Source organism: Hemicordylus capensis, chromosome 8, assembly GCF_027244095.1.
Source record: "Hemicordylus capensis ecotype Gifberg chromosome 8, rHemCap1.1.pri, whole genome shotgun sequence".
In the NCBI taxonomy this organism is placed as follows: Eukaryota; Metazoa; Chordata; class Lepidosauria; order Squamata; family Cordylidae; genus Hemicordylus; species Hemicordylus capensis.
Window position 1 is genome coordinate 14,442,096 of NC_069664.1, and position 14,849 is coordinate 14,456,944.

At 49.1% G+C, this 14,849-nt stretch overlaps 1 long non-coding RNA gene across 1 annotated transcript; it reads left to right on the plus strand.

Moving 5' to 3' along the window:
* Positions 1-4,243: 4,243 nt before the first annotated feature.
* Positions 4,244-13,648, plus strand: LOC128333843 (uncharacterized). The gene is made up of 5 exons (XR_008311087.1): positions 4,244-4,341; positions 5,513-5,784; positions 6,171-6,321; positions 8,109-8,227; positions 8,523-13,648. It is a non-coding gene; the product is annotated as an uncharacterized LOC128333843 (long non-coding RNA).
* The last annotated feature ends 1,201 nt before the right edge of the window (positions 13,649-14,849 follow it).

Below are 14,849 nucleotides of genomic sequence, written 5' to 3' on the forward strand. Positions count from 1 at the left end.
GCTTTTGACAAGGCATTCCCCCAAATGCAAGAACTGGGACATAATAGAGACAGTGTCTTATCAGGGACAGATGCCAGAAGAAAGGGACTGTCCCTCATAAACAGGGATTGTTGGAGTGTGTGAAATGGCTGTTGCTGTGTATGTCCTTGGTGTTTCCTTTTAGACTGTGAACCCTATTGGGGTCAAGGAACTTATGTTTTGCTTTGTAAACCACTTTGAGCATGTTTGCTGAAAGGTGGTATATAAATATCTTCATAAAAATAATAATTTATTAATGCAACTTTCAAAACTACCCAAGCTGCTCTTGTGCCTCACTTTCCCGGGCTCTCTGGCTATCAAAAACTGCAGCTATTGATCTGCTTCACAGAGTTGTGGAGTCATGATATTAACCCTGTAAAACACTTGCAAAGTGTTAATGGGCATATGACACTTCTTGATTTTCGCTTTCAAGTTCCTAAAAACCTCAATTGTTCCACAGGAACCAGTAAATGATTTTTCGGTGTCATTTCATGGTTGCTTGAGTATCAGGTCTTTAGTCTTTCCCATCACCTCTGTGGCCCAGGCCTCCCTGGGTTGCCCTGAGAAAACAGGCAGCTTGAGGGTGGCCTTATCTGGGTGGCCTTCAGAACCACTTGTGAAATCTGCACCAGGTGAGATTTTGCTGCCTTCCCTTCCCCTCACCTCCCCTTTCCTCCTCTTAGAGATCCTATAGAAACAAGGGGGTGTGACCTTGCATTCGTGTGAGATATTCACCTGTTGAGGAGACCAGTAGAGGAGGTGGAGGAATCAAAGCCTTACTTATGGCCTTTCCCTACCGGATCCCTTGGGGAGAGTGTGTGAAGAATTCCAAGGACAAAAGCATGATAGTGTAAGGTTGACTTCCATCTGTTTGTTTTCTTTCCGCCCTCCAAGGTGTCCTTATTGCCCTTGCAGAAAAAGAAGCTTACGATTAATAAGCTGGTATTAAAATGATTTATTTATTTAACCCAATAAAGATTTTGAGTTACACAGTATTATTTCTTGGGCAAATGAGTATCCAAGATGAAATAATCTCTCTGTGTTTTAATTTAACTAGGAGAGGAGAGCTGGTCTTGTGGTGGCAAGCATGACTTAGCTAAGCAGGGTCTGCCCTGGTTGCATATGAATGGGAGACTACATGTGTGAGCACTGCAAGATATTCCCCTCAGGGGATGAAGCCACTCTGGGAAGAGCATCTAGGTTCCAAGTTCCCTCCCTGGCAGCATCTCCAAGATAGGGCTGAGAGAGACTCTTGCCTGCAACCTTGGAGAGAAGCCGCTGTCAGTCTGTGTAGACAATACTGAACTAGATGGACCAATGGTCTCACTCAGTATACAGAAGCTTCCTATGTTCCTAATTTGGTTCTGCAGCTTAGTCAGGCATGCTGTTAGATTTCTCCTTGGTTACTGCCAGGCTTGTAGCTGGTTCTTGCTAGTTGTCAGACTACAGAACTGGGAGGTAGTGTCTAAAAGATCAAACTTTACCCATGCAAAACCCATCATTAAGAGATAGGCTTAGAACAGGAAACAAACATAGAGACATAGGAAGCAGGGGCATAACTATAATAGGGCAAGGGGAGATGGTTGTCTGGGTGCCCACTGCCTTGAGGGGCCCCCAGAGGTATCACATGACTGACACCCCCAGCCTCACACCTGCCTGGGCTTCCTTTGGTTGTATTCATCCTCCAAAACTGATGTGAGTGTTAAGACCTGGAGCTACCAGAACAGCATGTCTTTCTCTAGTACCATTAAATGACTTGCATCGTCCACAATTTACAAAACCTTAAAAAAATAATTAGGATGATGTTCTATTGTGGCACATATGTGTTATATATATATCCCCCCCATGCTTTTTGTTACCACTATTCAGCCTCATTTAAGAATTCTTTACTTCATGAGCTGAGCTTCAGTGGGGGGGGGGCATTATAAAATCTTGTCTCTGGGCCCACTCCAACCTTGCTATGCCCCTGATAGGAAGCTGCCATTTACTGAGTCAGACCATTGGTCTATCTAGCTCAGTCTTGTCTTCACAGACTGGCAGCGGCTTCTCCAAGCTTGCAGGCAGGAATCTCTCTCAGCCCTATCTTGGAGATGCTGCCAGGGAGGGAACGTGGAAACTTCTGCTCTTGCTTAGAGTGGCCTCATCCCCTGAGGGGAATATCTGACAGTGCTCACACTTCTAGTCTCCCATTCATATGCCACCAGGGCAGACCCTGCTTAGCTAAGGACAAGTCATGCTTGCTACCACAAGACCAGCTCTCCTCACACAGATCAGCTCTCCTCACACACTGGAAGTGTCTCTTTTTTTGGTCAATAAAAAGCAGCTGTGTATGCCTCAGAGTCTCTCAGATAAGCCCCACCACCACCACCTCACAGCTGCATGGGTGGGGTGTGTGTGGAGCGACACTCAGAATCTTGTACACTGCTTGTTTTAAGGCTCTCTCTTAACAATGTAATATGTAGCTTGGCCCTGACTGAGACCATGGGACAGGCACAAAATCTTATGTATGAAACCAGACCGGATTTCCCTCCCTCCCACCCTCTACTCTCTGAACATGGAGACTCATGGGGGACACACCTCCGGCTTCACCCATCACCCCCTGACCTCCACAGGCACTATGTTCACCGAGGTACCAGTGCGGAGTACCAGTTTTGAGGCAAGTGAGGAGGTCCTGAAAATGGCCATGTTGTGGCTTCTGCCTGAAACTCCAGTGTAGATGTCCATGAACTGGCCCATAGAGTCCACCACACCTTGTAGTCGTGCTTCCACCTGAAACATGGTGGTGTGTTGCAGGTGGGGGGCTAAAATCTCCACATGTGCACCATCTATACCACTGAGGACACCTGGGAACCCCTTCTCCTGGAACTCCAATATCACCTCCTGCGAGATATCACCCGCAAAGTAGTGGGGTCAAAATGAACAGATGAAATGAAGGTGTGTCAGTTTCACAAATTTTTCCCCTTTGGGGGCAGGGAACCATCTTTCTTTGTTTTTCTATGTAAACCGCTTTGAGAACTTGGGACGAAAAGCGGTATATAAATACATCTCGCAACACCCATTATCCTCCATTAGGTTACTACAAATAGACTACTCGCACTGGATCAGCTTCCAAGGTGATCATCAGCAGGTCAACCAAATCAACCTCAGTTACACTCCCATGCACACTTGCACTCAGGTACCTCTGAGGAAGTAGTCTTTTTTTCTTTTTTCTTTTAAACCCACCTTGCTTTTCTCAAGTGGCCTCAAAGCAGCTTACAGTAACTGAAAAACCATCTATTAAAAGACAAAAAGGATAACACAGCAACGGACCAACCACTGGAGGGCAGAACCTCCTAACTGAAATAGCATCTTCAGCCTCTGCTGGTTTGATGCGGCGTTTAGGGCCTGGGAGTAACGGCCAGCACCTTGAGTACCATACTCCAATATGCATGCTCCCAAGCTGCATTATTTATTATTATTTATTTAAAAATATTTATACCCCGCCCCTTCAGTGCACTACGGCTCGGGGCGCTCACAACAATTATCCCCCTAAATAGGAGGCAACTCACTGATATAAGTATTAATAATTTAATTTAATAATTTAATAATTATTGATCTTTAATGAAATCAAAGTCCAGTCAGAGTGTGACGTTCCTGATTGCCACTACAAATCCTCCCTCTCCTATCTTGCTATTGAGTCAAGCGTATGTAAAGTTCCAGCGTCTGCATCGCCCAGGCTCAATCCGTGAAGCAGCAACGAAACCACAGGGCTCCTGAGCACGTGCAGAATGCCTCGCCCGTCCTACTACACAGCCACCAGCCCATGATTTGGAGTTCAGGGGCAGGGGCTTCCTTACCCGACACGTGCTGCAGACACAGGCGTGCCTACACCGGCCACACCCACTCACACAAAGCAATAAAAAATTATGATTACTTTGTTTGTGGCAGCGCATTCCCCCCGCAAGCCCAAAGCGGTGCCGAGAAAGCAACGTGTCTTTCTGCGGCAGAAATTTACTGCGCACGCGCGCCCAGTGCTCACCCCGGCAGCTGGCCGAGCCCGCAAAGCACGCCGCCCATCAGTCACAGGAGGAAAAGAAGGCGGGGCTTGAGTAAGGGAGAAGACAGGAAGGGGCTTTGCTGCTGCACGGTGCGTGTGCGCTGCGCGAGCGAAGAAGCAAGCCGACGTCACTACGTCGGCGCGCGGGCGGAGAATCGCCCAACGGCGGTTAGTGTGGAGCCGGGGTGTGCGCACGCGCAGGTGGGTGGCAGTTGAAGGTGGCACTGACGGTTAGCCACGGTTAGCTGGCAGGCGGACTCCTCCCCCGCCACTGCCGGTTTCCTTAGGTGTGGAACTAAAATTAATTTTAAACTGATTAATTGTTTCACGCTGTGAGATGGTTTTTAACAGTTTTTGTCTTGTCTCATATTGTATTTTGGATCATTATGTGCCCTGCCCCTCATAGAGACAGGTAAAGGTAAAGTGTGCCATGGAGTCGGTGTGGACTCATGGAGACTACAGAGCCCTGTGGTTGTCTTTGGTAGAATACAGGAGGGGTTTACCATTGTTTTAATTACTTGCCTAGTCAAAGATGCAGTTTGACAGCTAGGGGGCACTTTCTGGCTGTTTCAGGCTGTTCTGGTTGTGAGGTAAAGTTAAAGTGTGCCGTCAGGTCAATTTCGACTCCTGGTGCCCACAGAGCCCTGTGGTTGGCTTTGGTAGAATACAGGAGGGGTTGACCGTTGCCTCCTCTCGCGCACTCTGAGATGATGCCTTTCAGCATCTTCCTATATCGCTGCTGCCCAATATAGTCCAAAGGGTGCCTTTGGGTAAAGCATGCAACCACTGTTTCTCATACTTGGGGCCCCAGATGCCGTTGGGCCATTGTGGCTGGGGATGATGGGGGTTGTAGTCCAACAACATCTGGGGACCCAAGTTTGAGAACCCCTGCATTCGACACAATCCACTGGGGCAGGAGTTCCCAGCCTTTTAAAACAAGAGTACTCCTTCTGTTGTGGACTTCCAGCTCGGGTAATCCCACCCCCCGCCAATGTTTAAGTGTTTAAATTTAAATGTTACAGTTATGACCTGCTACAGTCACTGGCTTACATCCACACTAAGTTATTAATCAATGGTCTTATTTAAATTAATGAAGTTTACCTGTCCAGTTAGCTTCAATGGGACTGATTGATTAAGTGTCATCAAGTCGGTGTTGACTCTTAGCTACCACATAGGGAGTTCTCTGTGCTAATTTTCTAAAGCGGGTATACTGCATTTTGTGCTCAGATGTTGTTGACTACAACTCCCATCATCCCCAGCCAAAGGCTATTGCAGCGGGGCATGCTGCAAGTTGAAGTCAATAATATCTGGGAATCCTGTTATATGAAGCACGGTTCGTTACCCTCTTTCCTCCCCTTCTGCAGTAGACACATCCTTCGGGAAGCATCAGCTTAAAGCCGGCAATTATCACATGAGGAACAAATAACATGGCTGTTTCCCCCTCCTGTTGCTCTCTAGGCTCAGCGTCCCAATAACGTGGGCTTTGCGATAGCCGGCTGCAGGATGCCTTCAGGAAGAAGCAGGACGAAACACAGATGCCTGAGCTGCAGCCTCCTGCCTCACTTGGAGATAGGCACACTAGTGGGCCAGAAAAGACGTTTGAGCTGGGAATCTCTAGTACCTTGAGACCGGTTCCTGGTGGTGGAATGCTCAGCAAAGCAGGCCAAGCATGCTCTCCCGAAGGGCGTGAGATGAAGACGAACCAAGTTGAGAATAATGGAACCTGTAAGGTAAATTGTGCCGTCAAGTCAATTTCAACTCCTGGTGCCCACAGAGTCCTGTGGTTTTCTTTGGCAGAATACAGAAGGGGTTTACCATTGCCTCCTCCCATGCAGTATGAGATGATGCCTTGCAACATCTTCTTATATCACTGCTGCTGCCTGATAATAGGTGTTTCCCATCGTCTGGGAAACATACCAGCGGGGATTCGAACCGGCAAACTTCTGCTTGTTAGTCGAGCATTTCCCCGCTGCGCCACTTAAGGTGACCTTTGGTGTAGTTGCAATTTCAGAAGTGCAGGTGGTCACCATCTTAGCCCACTTAGCCGCCCCCCCCCCAAATTATTGCTTTATATCATTTTGTATTTTTAAATGCAGTTTCATTATTGCACTGGCAGGCAGCCTCCCTGGCCCAGGGCTCTACAACATGATTGACAAGATTAGAATGTGGCTGGCTTCCCCGCCACCCGCCGCCTCTTCTGCTGTCATGACATTGGTTCTTTGCCCATTTTGCCCCTCAGTCCTGACTGAGCTACTGCAGGTGCTCAGGTAAGCTTAAGCTAGCACTTTGTTACCACAGACGCAAAAATAGTTCACAGCCGGCTAAAATATTAGTTAAAACAAATAAATGACAACAGGGAAATTTTAAAACGTTAGTTAAAATAAACATAGGAACATAGGAAGATGCCATATACTGAGTCAGACCATTGGTCTATCTAGCTCAGTATTGTCTACCACAGACTGGCAGCGGCTTCTCCCAAGGTTGCAGGTAAGACTCTCTCTCAGCCCTATCTTGGAGATGCTGCCAGGGTGGGAACTTGGAACCTTCTGCTCTTCCCAGAGCGGTTCTATCCCCTAAGGGGAATATCTTATAGTGCTCACACTTCTAGTCTCCCACTCATATGCTGCTTAGCTAAGGGGACAAGTCATGTTTGCTACCACGAGACCAGCTCTCTTCCCTCTTAGCCACAAGGGCCCAGCAATTCTATGTGTGTGGGATGCTTGTCTGGGGTGGGGATGGCTTGCCCTCCCCAATGAACAGTTCATATACTGCAGATAGCAAACCAAGCAACCAGGGCTGATTTATGTAGGAATTTAACTAGGACTCCCTAGCATAGGGGATGGCCTCTGCACATGAGCGAAGGCCATCTGAGCCTGGGGCTGGGGCAGCAGGCAAGGAACGCCAGTTTGCTGTGTCCAGGCTGAGGTGCGCAGTGAAGTGCGCCAAGCAGCAATACAGTGGCAGCAGTCGCTGGCGGGGAATCCGGCCACATTAACTAAATTGTGCAATGCTCCGAGTCGGCTCCATTACAGCAGTGGTTTGCTTAGATGGGGTGTTGGATGTGTGTGTATGCGTGTCCCTTATCACATGGTAGATGGGGCTGATGAGGTGTGTCATTTGAAGTGGTCCAGCATAAAAAACGGGCCAGTGTGATTGCCTCCATACTGGAGCTGCTTGGTCATAATTAACAGTTTGGTTCACTCGGTTTCCCCTCCACCACCACCCTCCAGTCAAAGTTGTCGTATGTGATATCTGGGTATTGATGCTTCACACGTGTCCAGTGAAGTTCAACAGTGACACCAACAGCTTCACAGTGGATTTTGAGCCTTGGAAGCTGTCCCAGCTACCAGAATACAGCATCCTGTCTGTATTTCATTCTGTCATCAGCTGGGTAGGCATCCCCTTCTGATCCCTTTGCCTAAAGACCTCCCAAGCGGATGCAATCAGTTCTTCTGGCACATGGTTCCCTGGATCCCACCCAAGAAACATGATTGCTGTGAGCAAATGGGAAAACTGGGGGAATGACTCTAATTAGAGTAATTCTGTTACTAATCTAGTAACAGAAGTGTGTTGTGGCCCTGTTAGCCAAAGCCAGTCACACTGCCAGGGTGGTGCAGTGGATGGAGGGAGTGGGAACCTATAACAATGGCGAATACAGATATAGATCTGTAGCTTTCCAGTACCTCTATCCATCTTATCCCTGTCCTGCTGCCAAAGACCGGCTCACCCACCTGTTGCTTTGGTCTGACTTCCCATTTACCCGCTGGTCTCATGGACTCTGCCCTGCCATGACTCCTACTGATTCTGCTTGGAGAAGAGCAGTCTGGTCCTTGCTGCTTGGCTCCATGGGTCCAGGGAAGCATAGCAGGCAAATGATCTCAAAGCCTTGTTCTCAGAAGAGATCTCTTGGTGAACCAACTCAAGAGATACTGACCAGATGTCTGTAGGCACTATGGAGGCAGGAGGGTTTTGCACACCAGCCTTAACAAAAAATGCAGCTGGAAAGCAACAGCAAGAGAAATAACTTTATGATAGCCAATCTTTTTCCTTCTAGTTCTGTTGCTTCTTACAAACAAAACTGGATTTTCCAAGGAGGAACACTTGCCGTTTACATGGACTAGTACTGGAAATGAATCCAAGGCACTTCAAAACATACCCAGCCTCTTCCAAGAGGTAATAGCTTGCAGGTCTGTTACAAATCAGCTCCTGCTACTGACTGAGCTGCTGCTGGGGTGATTTCTGGTGTTGCACTTGCAGAGGATGTAAAGGTGGATGAGTGTGGCCAGCAGATCAAAGTTGAAACCCCTCCAGAGACTCTTGAAGTAACAGTGCAACCACCCAGCAATTAAATAATTGCTGGCGATGCCTTTCTCATTCCTGATTAAGAGGTCACTTCTGCAGTTGGCTACTTGGCACTGATGCCAGGTGTAGCCACATCTGATTGAGATGTTTGTTTCTCTCGTTGCAGACTTTCCAGCGAGCTGGCAGAAGACAAGCCAAGAAACCAGAGCAAGAACAGGAAATATGGCGCCATTAGTAGACCCAAGTGGGGAAGGCACCCAGTGGGCGATGCAGAAGAGGCAGAGGTCAGAGGGAGAGATCGTACCCACATGATGCTAGGACAGACTCTGAATGCCAGGCAGAGCTCACATCCAAGAGGGATGTTCTTTCTTAGCTTCCTGCAGACAGGACTTTCTTGTGTTTGGGGGGTGTACCCTTCACTGCTGCTTAACCCCCAGGTTACCACTGGAAGGTGGGCCAGTCTTTGGATGGCCCCTGCCCCCACAGCCATGAGAAACATCAGATTGTGGCTCTTCCCGAGGGTGTGAGTGTTGCAATCCTAGCGTTTAGTTCTGAGTGTCATCAGTGGCATGGTTTGGGAAGAGAAGTGGAGGCCTCCAGACATAGGCCGAATGTTGGTGTGTTTGGTGGTGCCGGCAGACTCTGTTCTCTTGTCTCTTAAGTGTCGCCACTGGCACCTGAAGTACCTGCAGCTGAAGCTACAGTCCTTGGGAATGATCGGATGGTTGCTGTTCCCAAGGGCGTAAGGCTGGGAGCTTCGGCAGTGATTGGCTGCTTGTTTGCAGAAGGTTGGAGATCCCTCGAAGGCAAGCCAGGAAGACACAAGACTGGGAACAGAACTCCCTTGGGATGAGGCCCATCACCTTGGCAGGGCAGAGGTGGAGAGACCTAAGGGAGGTGCTCCAGTGTTCCAGATGATGGCATGTTGGGTGGCGCCCGTCCACTGCTGCTGCCTCTTTCCCCCCAGGGATCACTACTAGAAGAGCAGTCAGTGTACATATGGCTTGTACCTGAAGCAACGGCATTTGGGAAGGATCAGACGGCTGCTCTTCCCAAGGGGTTAGCCTTGTGGGGCTGTGTGGTGGCCATGGTTTGGCCACAGAGTTGGAGGCTAGTGGTGGATTTCCTGTTGTTTGGTAGGGCCTGAAGAATGACCGCTTGGCCTCCTGGCTTGCTTTGGAGGGATCTCTAGCCTTTTCCAAACAAGCTCTTATCGTTTTGTGCAGCTGTTGGGCTCCATACTTTGAAGAAATGAAGCCTTTTGGGAGGTTCACCAAAAAAAAAAAATGCAAAAAAGAAGAACGAAAGTAAAAATGCTCAATTTAAATACAAATGGCTTTGATCATGATCAAATTGAGATATCTCAATTTAATCAAATATCTCAATTTAATCAAATATGTTAAAAATTTCACTTTATGAATATCAAAGTACTGATTGCAGCTACTAAAAGTCCTATTAAATATATGTTTTTAATGTGTTCTCTGCTACAACTGCTACTGCAGAGCAAAACAGTTTTTAAAGCCAGTGGGGCTGCATTGCTTGACCGGCCTCTTTCACCATGACAGGAGAGAAGGATAAAATACTATTGTACTTACCTGCAAACATCAGCGGGCGGGGCGGGGGGGCCCTCTTCAATCATGGCAGGAGAGATTTGGGGAGATTTAGGGGAGGGGCCGCAGCAGCCAGGAGGCGGTGTTAGGTGGGGTCCTTCCACCGCTGCTGCCACGCACCCAGAGGATCGCGCAGCGGGCGGAGGCCTCTGATCACGAGGCACGGCCCTTGGGGAGGAATGGGTGACGGTCTCTCTCCCCAAGGGCGTGCCTTCGGGCGGGGGCGTGGTGGTGATGGACGGGCCACAGAGCCGGGGGGGGGGGGAGCGGTGGATTCCCCGAGGAGGAAGGGTCTGGCTCTGCCTTGGGGAGCCTCAGCACTTGGATAGATAGCGCTGGCGACGGGTCGGGCTTCTGCCGAGCCTCTGGCGGTTGCCAGGATGATGGTAAGGGCTTCAGCAGAGGCCGGCACATCGGGGTCAGGGCGTTCATCCTGGGATAGTTCTTTAAAGAAGTCTGGGGAGGAACCGACTCCCTGGACAAGCCAGAAAGACGGTCCTGCCCCAGAGGGATGAAGTCCCGCCCAGGCTCCCCAAGCTCCAGGTTCCTCCTGGGGATAGGTTGGAGGATTTTAACCGCCGCTGCCGCCTCCGGCCTCCTTCTGGGGGGGCTCCCCTCCTCCTGGTGGGGAAGGGGTTTCCCCCCAGAAGGCACGCCCCCACCTGGTGCTTTGGCCACATGCCAAGCAGCCTTTTCTCTTCCACAGGAGGGCTGGTGGCTTGCCCTTAGAGCTGGTTTCTTCCTGGGGATACCACTTTGACCTTTGGGCAGGCCTCGTCATTTCTGCCATTTCTGTCTTTGCCTACAGGGGCTGGGCCATCAAGGGAAAGGGTGGTTTCCTGTGAGACCTGGCTGGCACTGGCCCCAGGCACCAGAGGAGGCAGCAGCAACTTCCGGACCACCGTTTGGCTGCTGGAGGTGATGGGCCTCCTTCCGCCAGATCGAGCCTCTGGCGGTTGCCAGGATGACGGGAGGGGCTTCAGCAGAGGCCGGCCCATTGGGGTCAGGGCCTTCATCCTGGGGTGATTCATTACTGAAGTCTGGGGAGGAACCGTTTCCCTGGGCAAGCCAGAAAGACGGTCCTGCCCCAGAGGGTCGAAGTCCCGCCCAGGCTCCCCAAGCTCCAGGTTCCTCCTGGGGATGGGTTGGAGTATTTTAGCCGCCGCCTCCGGCCTCCTTCTGGGGAGACTCCCTTCCCCAGGTGAGGTAGGGGTTTCCCCCCAGAAGGCACGCCCCCACTTGGTGCCTTGGCCACACGCCGAGTGGGCTTGATCCTCTGCTGGTGGGCTGCCCTCCTGTGGTGGCTTCCCTTCCATGCTGGTTGCTGCCTGGGGCGGCTTTGTTCTTTTCAGAGACCTCATCCTTTCAGTTGATAGTCCAGCCACAAGGTCTGGGCCATCAAGGGAAAGGGTGGAACTGGCCCCAGGGGAGGCTGCAGCAGCTTCCGGACCACCGTGCGACTGCTGGAGGTGAAGGACCTCCTTCCACCAGATCTCTCTTCCTTTGCTCCTGAAAAGAAAGAAAATCTTATTTGTATTCCTGTCTGGGTCTGTTTTTGTCTCTCTGTCTGTCTTGGCCCCAGGCGCCAGGGGAGGCAGCAGCAGCTGTTGGAAGTGATGGCCTTCCTTCCCACTTTTCTCCCCTCCTCTGCTCCTGAAAAGAAAGAAAATCTTATTTGTATTCATTTCTAGGTCTGGGTCTTTTTCTGTCTCTCTATCTGTCTTGGGAGGTCTTGGGTGGTCAGTGCTGGGAACGGGTTGAACCTCTGCTGTGCCAAGATGGTGGTTGCCAAGACAATGGCAGTGGCTTCAGCAGAGGTTGTCCCATCGCGGTCAGGGCCTTCTTCTGGGGGTGGTTAGTTAAAGAAGTCTGGGGAGGAACTGTCTCCCTGCACAGGCCAGAAGGACTGTCCTCCCCCAGTGGGAAGAAGTCCCGCTCAGGCTCCTCAATGTCCAGGTTCCTCCTGGGGATGGGCTGCGGTAATTTGGCCTGCTCCACTGCAGCCTCCAGCTTCCTTCTGTGGAGACTCCCCTCACCCAGGTGGGGAAGGGATTTACCCCCAGAAGGCACTCTCCCACCTGGTGCATTGGCTACATGCTGAGCAGCCTTGATCTTCCCTAAGAGGGCTGCCCTCCCATGATGACTTCCCCTCGGTGCTGGTTTCTGCCTTTGATCTTTCGGGAGTCCTCACCCTGTCTGCTGATGGTCCAGCCACGGGCTGCGCCATCAAGGGAAAGAGTGGATTCCTCGCTGGAACTGGCCACAGGATCACTTATTTACTAACTGCTGCAAGGTTGGTTAGAGAAAGAGAAAGGGAGAAAGGAAACTCACTGATTGCCTTGGGGTGATGGGTTGGTTAAAATATGGCATCTTGTAATGGTAATATCAACTAATTTCATTCAAATGCAGGAAGGTAGACAGTGAGATGATCAATTCAACACAAAATCATCTTGCTTTTTAATTTCTAGAATAAGAAATAATATGCAACCTTTTTCTTTCCTTTGGTGTAATTTAATGTAGTTGAAATAGAACTGTATCCCTCCCCCCCTTTTTCCCCTCCTTGACTAATGAAATATATTTGTTCTTGACTAATGATAGATACTTCTGTATATATTTGTGAGAAAATGAAAAGAGAGTAAAACATTTAATTTTCACTGTCATAAATCACAGCTTTCCTGAGGCACAAAGAAGGTGCAAGGTGGTTAATAACCTTTGGAGATCGAAGAAATGTGCTTAAATATGCTAGGAACTTAAGAAATGTTCTTAAATATGCTAGGAACAATAGTCCTGTTTGGAAGAGCATTATTATTTGTGCCCAATTTCAGAATATTTGGGCTCCCATCTGATTAGGAAAATGCTGGCTCTGGGTCCTTTGCCCCCTTCAAAAACAGAAGTGGGAGTCAGATTTTTTGGCCCTGAATCGGATACATAACGAACTGCAGCTGTCTTGGAGGCCTCATTCTTGCTGCTGCTCAGATTGTTGAACAAACAGTCACACTTTTTACTTTTTTTTACAGAAGTCACACTTTTAACTTTGAATACTTTCCTCGCTTATTCTTGGGTTTCCGTTTCTCAGACCAATTTTTGCTATCTTTGGGTTCCAATGTACCCCAAAAGATTCTCAAGCAGAGAGTTTTGGACATAGAGAAGCAAAGGGACCTAAGTTTGGTCTCCTCTAGAAATAGCTGTGGCAGTTTCTTAACTTTTCCTTGTCCTGCAGCATATCTTACGCACTTGCCAGCCCTAAGCCAGAGAGCCTTTTCACAAGCTCAGTTCAATGTTTTGCCCTCTGCGGTTTTAGAGGGAAGATATAAGAAAGTCCCTCTGAGGAATCAATTGTGCCCATGTGGCACAGGTGAGGTTGATACAATTTCTCATGTTTTGCTTTATTGTCCTTTTAATAAAGTTATTCACTCTACCTAGATTGAGCCTTATTTTTAAAAGTGCCCGGGTCATTCAGACGACTTTTATGTGTCTTATTTCTTAATGAACAGTCATGTGGAGATTACTGGTAGAATGGCAAGATTTTGTGCAGTGGCTTGCAAAATAAGATGTGAACAGATTTGCTTGAATTTTCTTGTTTAACACGATACTGTATTGTTTTAACAACTTTATTCTGTATTTAACGGTTTGTGTGCTGTGTTTTTGTCATGGACCGTAAATAAACTATCTATCTACCTAAGCAGGCATTTCAATCCCTTCTGTACCACCAATTCTCCCTTGTAAATGTCTCCAAAGTGCTGTTTCTCCTGGACTGACTTCTGGTTTTGGAGTCTGGCTGTGGGAGAAATGGATCCAAATGGGCCTGTGGACTCCAGGGGAGACCACTTCCAGGGGAGACCTGGAAGGAGCTCCCGAAGATCTTGAAGTGTAGCTGGTTTGTATGGAAGGAGGGACGTATGAATCCGGGCCTGAAGATGCATGCAGGGCAGAGAGAGAGAAGCCAAAGTCTCGCTCTCCTCTTTGGGCCATTCCGTGCTGGTTCTGCACCAGTTGGACTCTAACAAGCCAAAGCATGGCTTGTAATGCTCCCAAACACTTCCAAGGGACCCCCCGCCATCTCTGCCCAATTCTGGTCCCCAGCGGGCAGGCCAAAGAGAGCCGAATAGCATGCATTCGTTGCTGGTGAGGGTCAAGCGTGAATCAGATGGAAAGAGCAAGTCAGAAGAAGAGTTGACTCACAAGTATGCCAAGAGAAAGAGAAAGGGATGCACAAACGCACAGGACAATCCTCTGCATGTATCCTTGGAAGTGAGTCCTGTGATGAATGGGTCTTGCTCTCGAATACGTGTGTATAGGATTACAGCCTTAACTGAGTGAATGGCAGCAGCAGTGACCGCAGGAAAGAAAGACACCCCACTGCCCACTGGGCCCAATCCTGCTTCAGGAGCAACACAACTGGTAACGGAGCCAGTGGGCCAGAAATGGTGACACTGCAATGCAGACTCCATCCTGGCAGCATACTGAAGCCCTTCCTCCTCACTTTGATCACTGAGGCTGGGATAGGAACATAGGCCATATACCGAGTCAGACCATTGGTCTATCTAGCTCAGTATTGTCTTCACAGACTGGCAGTGGCTTCTCCAAGGTTGCAGGTGGGAATCTGCAATAAAGATGATTGATTAATGGATTGGTTATACAGAGCCACCAAAGAGCAAGTCAGCAGGAAAGGCATGGCATTTAAGAATATCCCTGCTGGATTATTTATTTATTTTATTTTATTTAACATTTATATCCCGCTCTTCCTCCAAGGAGCCCAGAGCGGTGTACTACATACTTAAGTTTCTCCTCACAACAACCCTGTGAAGTAGGTTAGGCTGAGAGAGAAGTGACTGGCCCAGAGTCACCCAGCAAGTCTCATGGCTGAATGGGGATTTGAACTC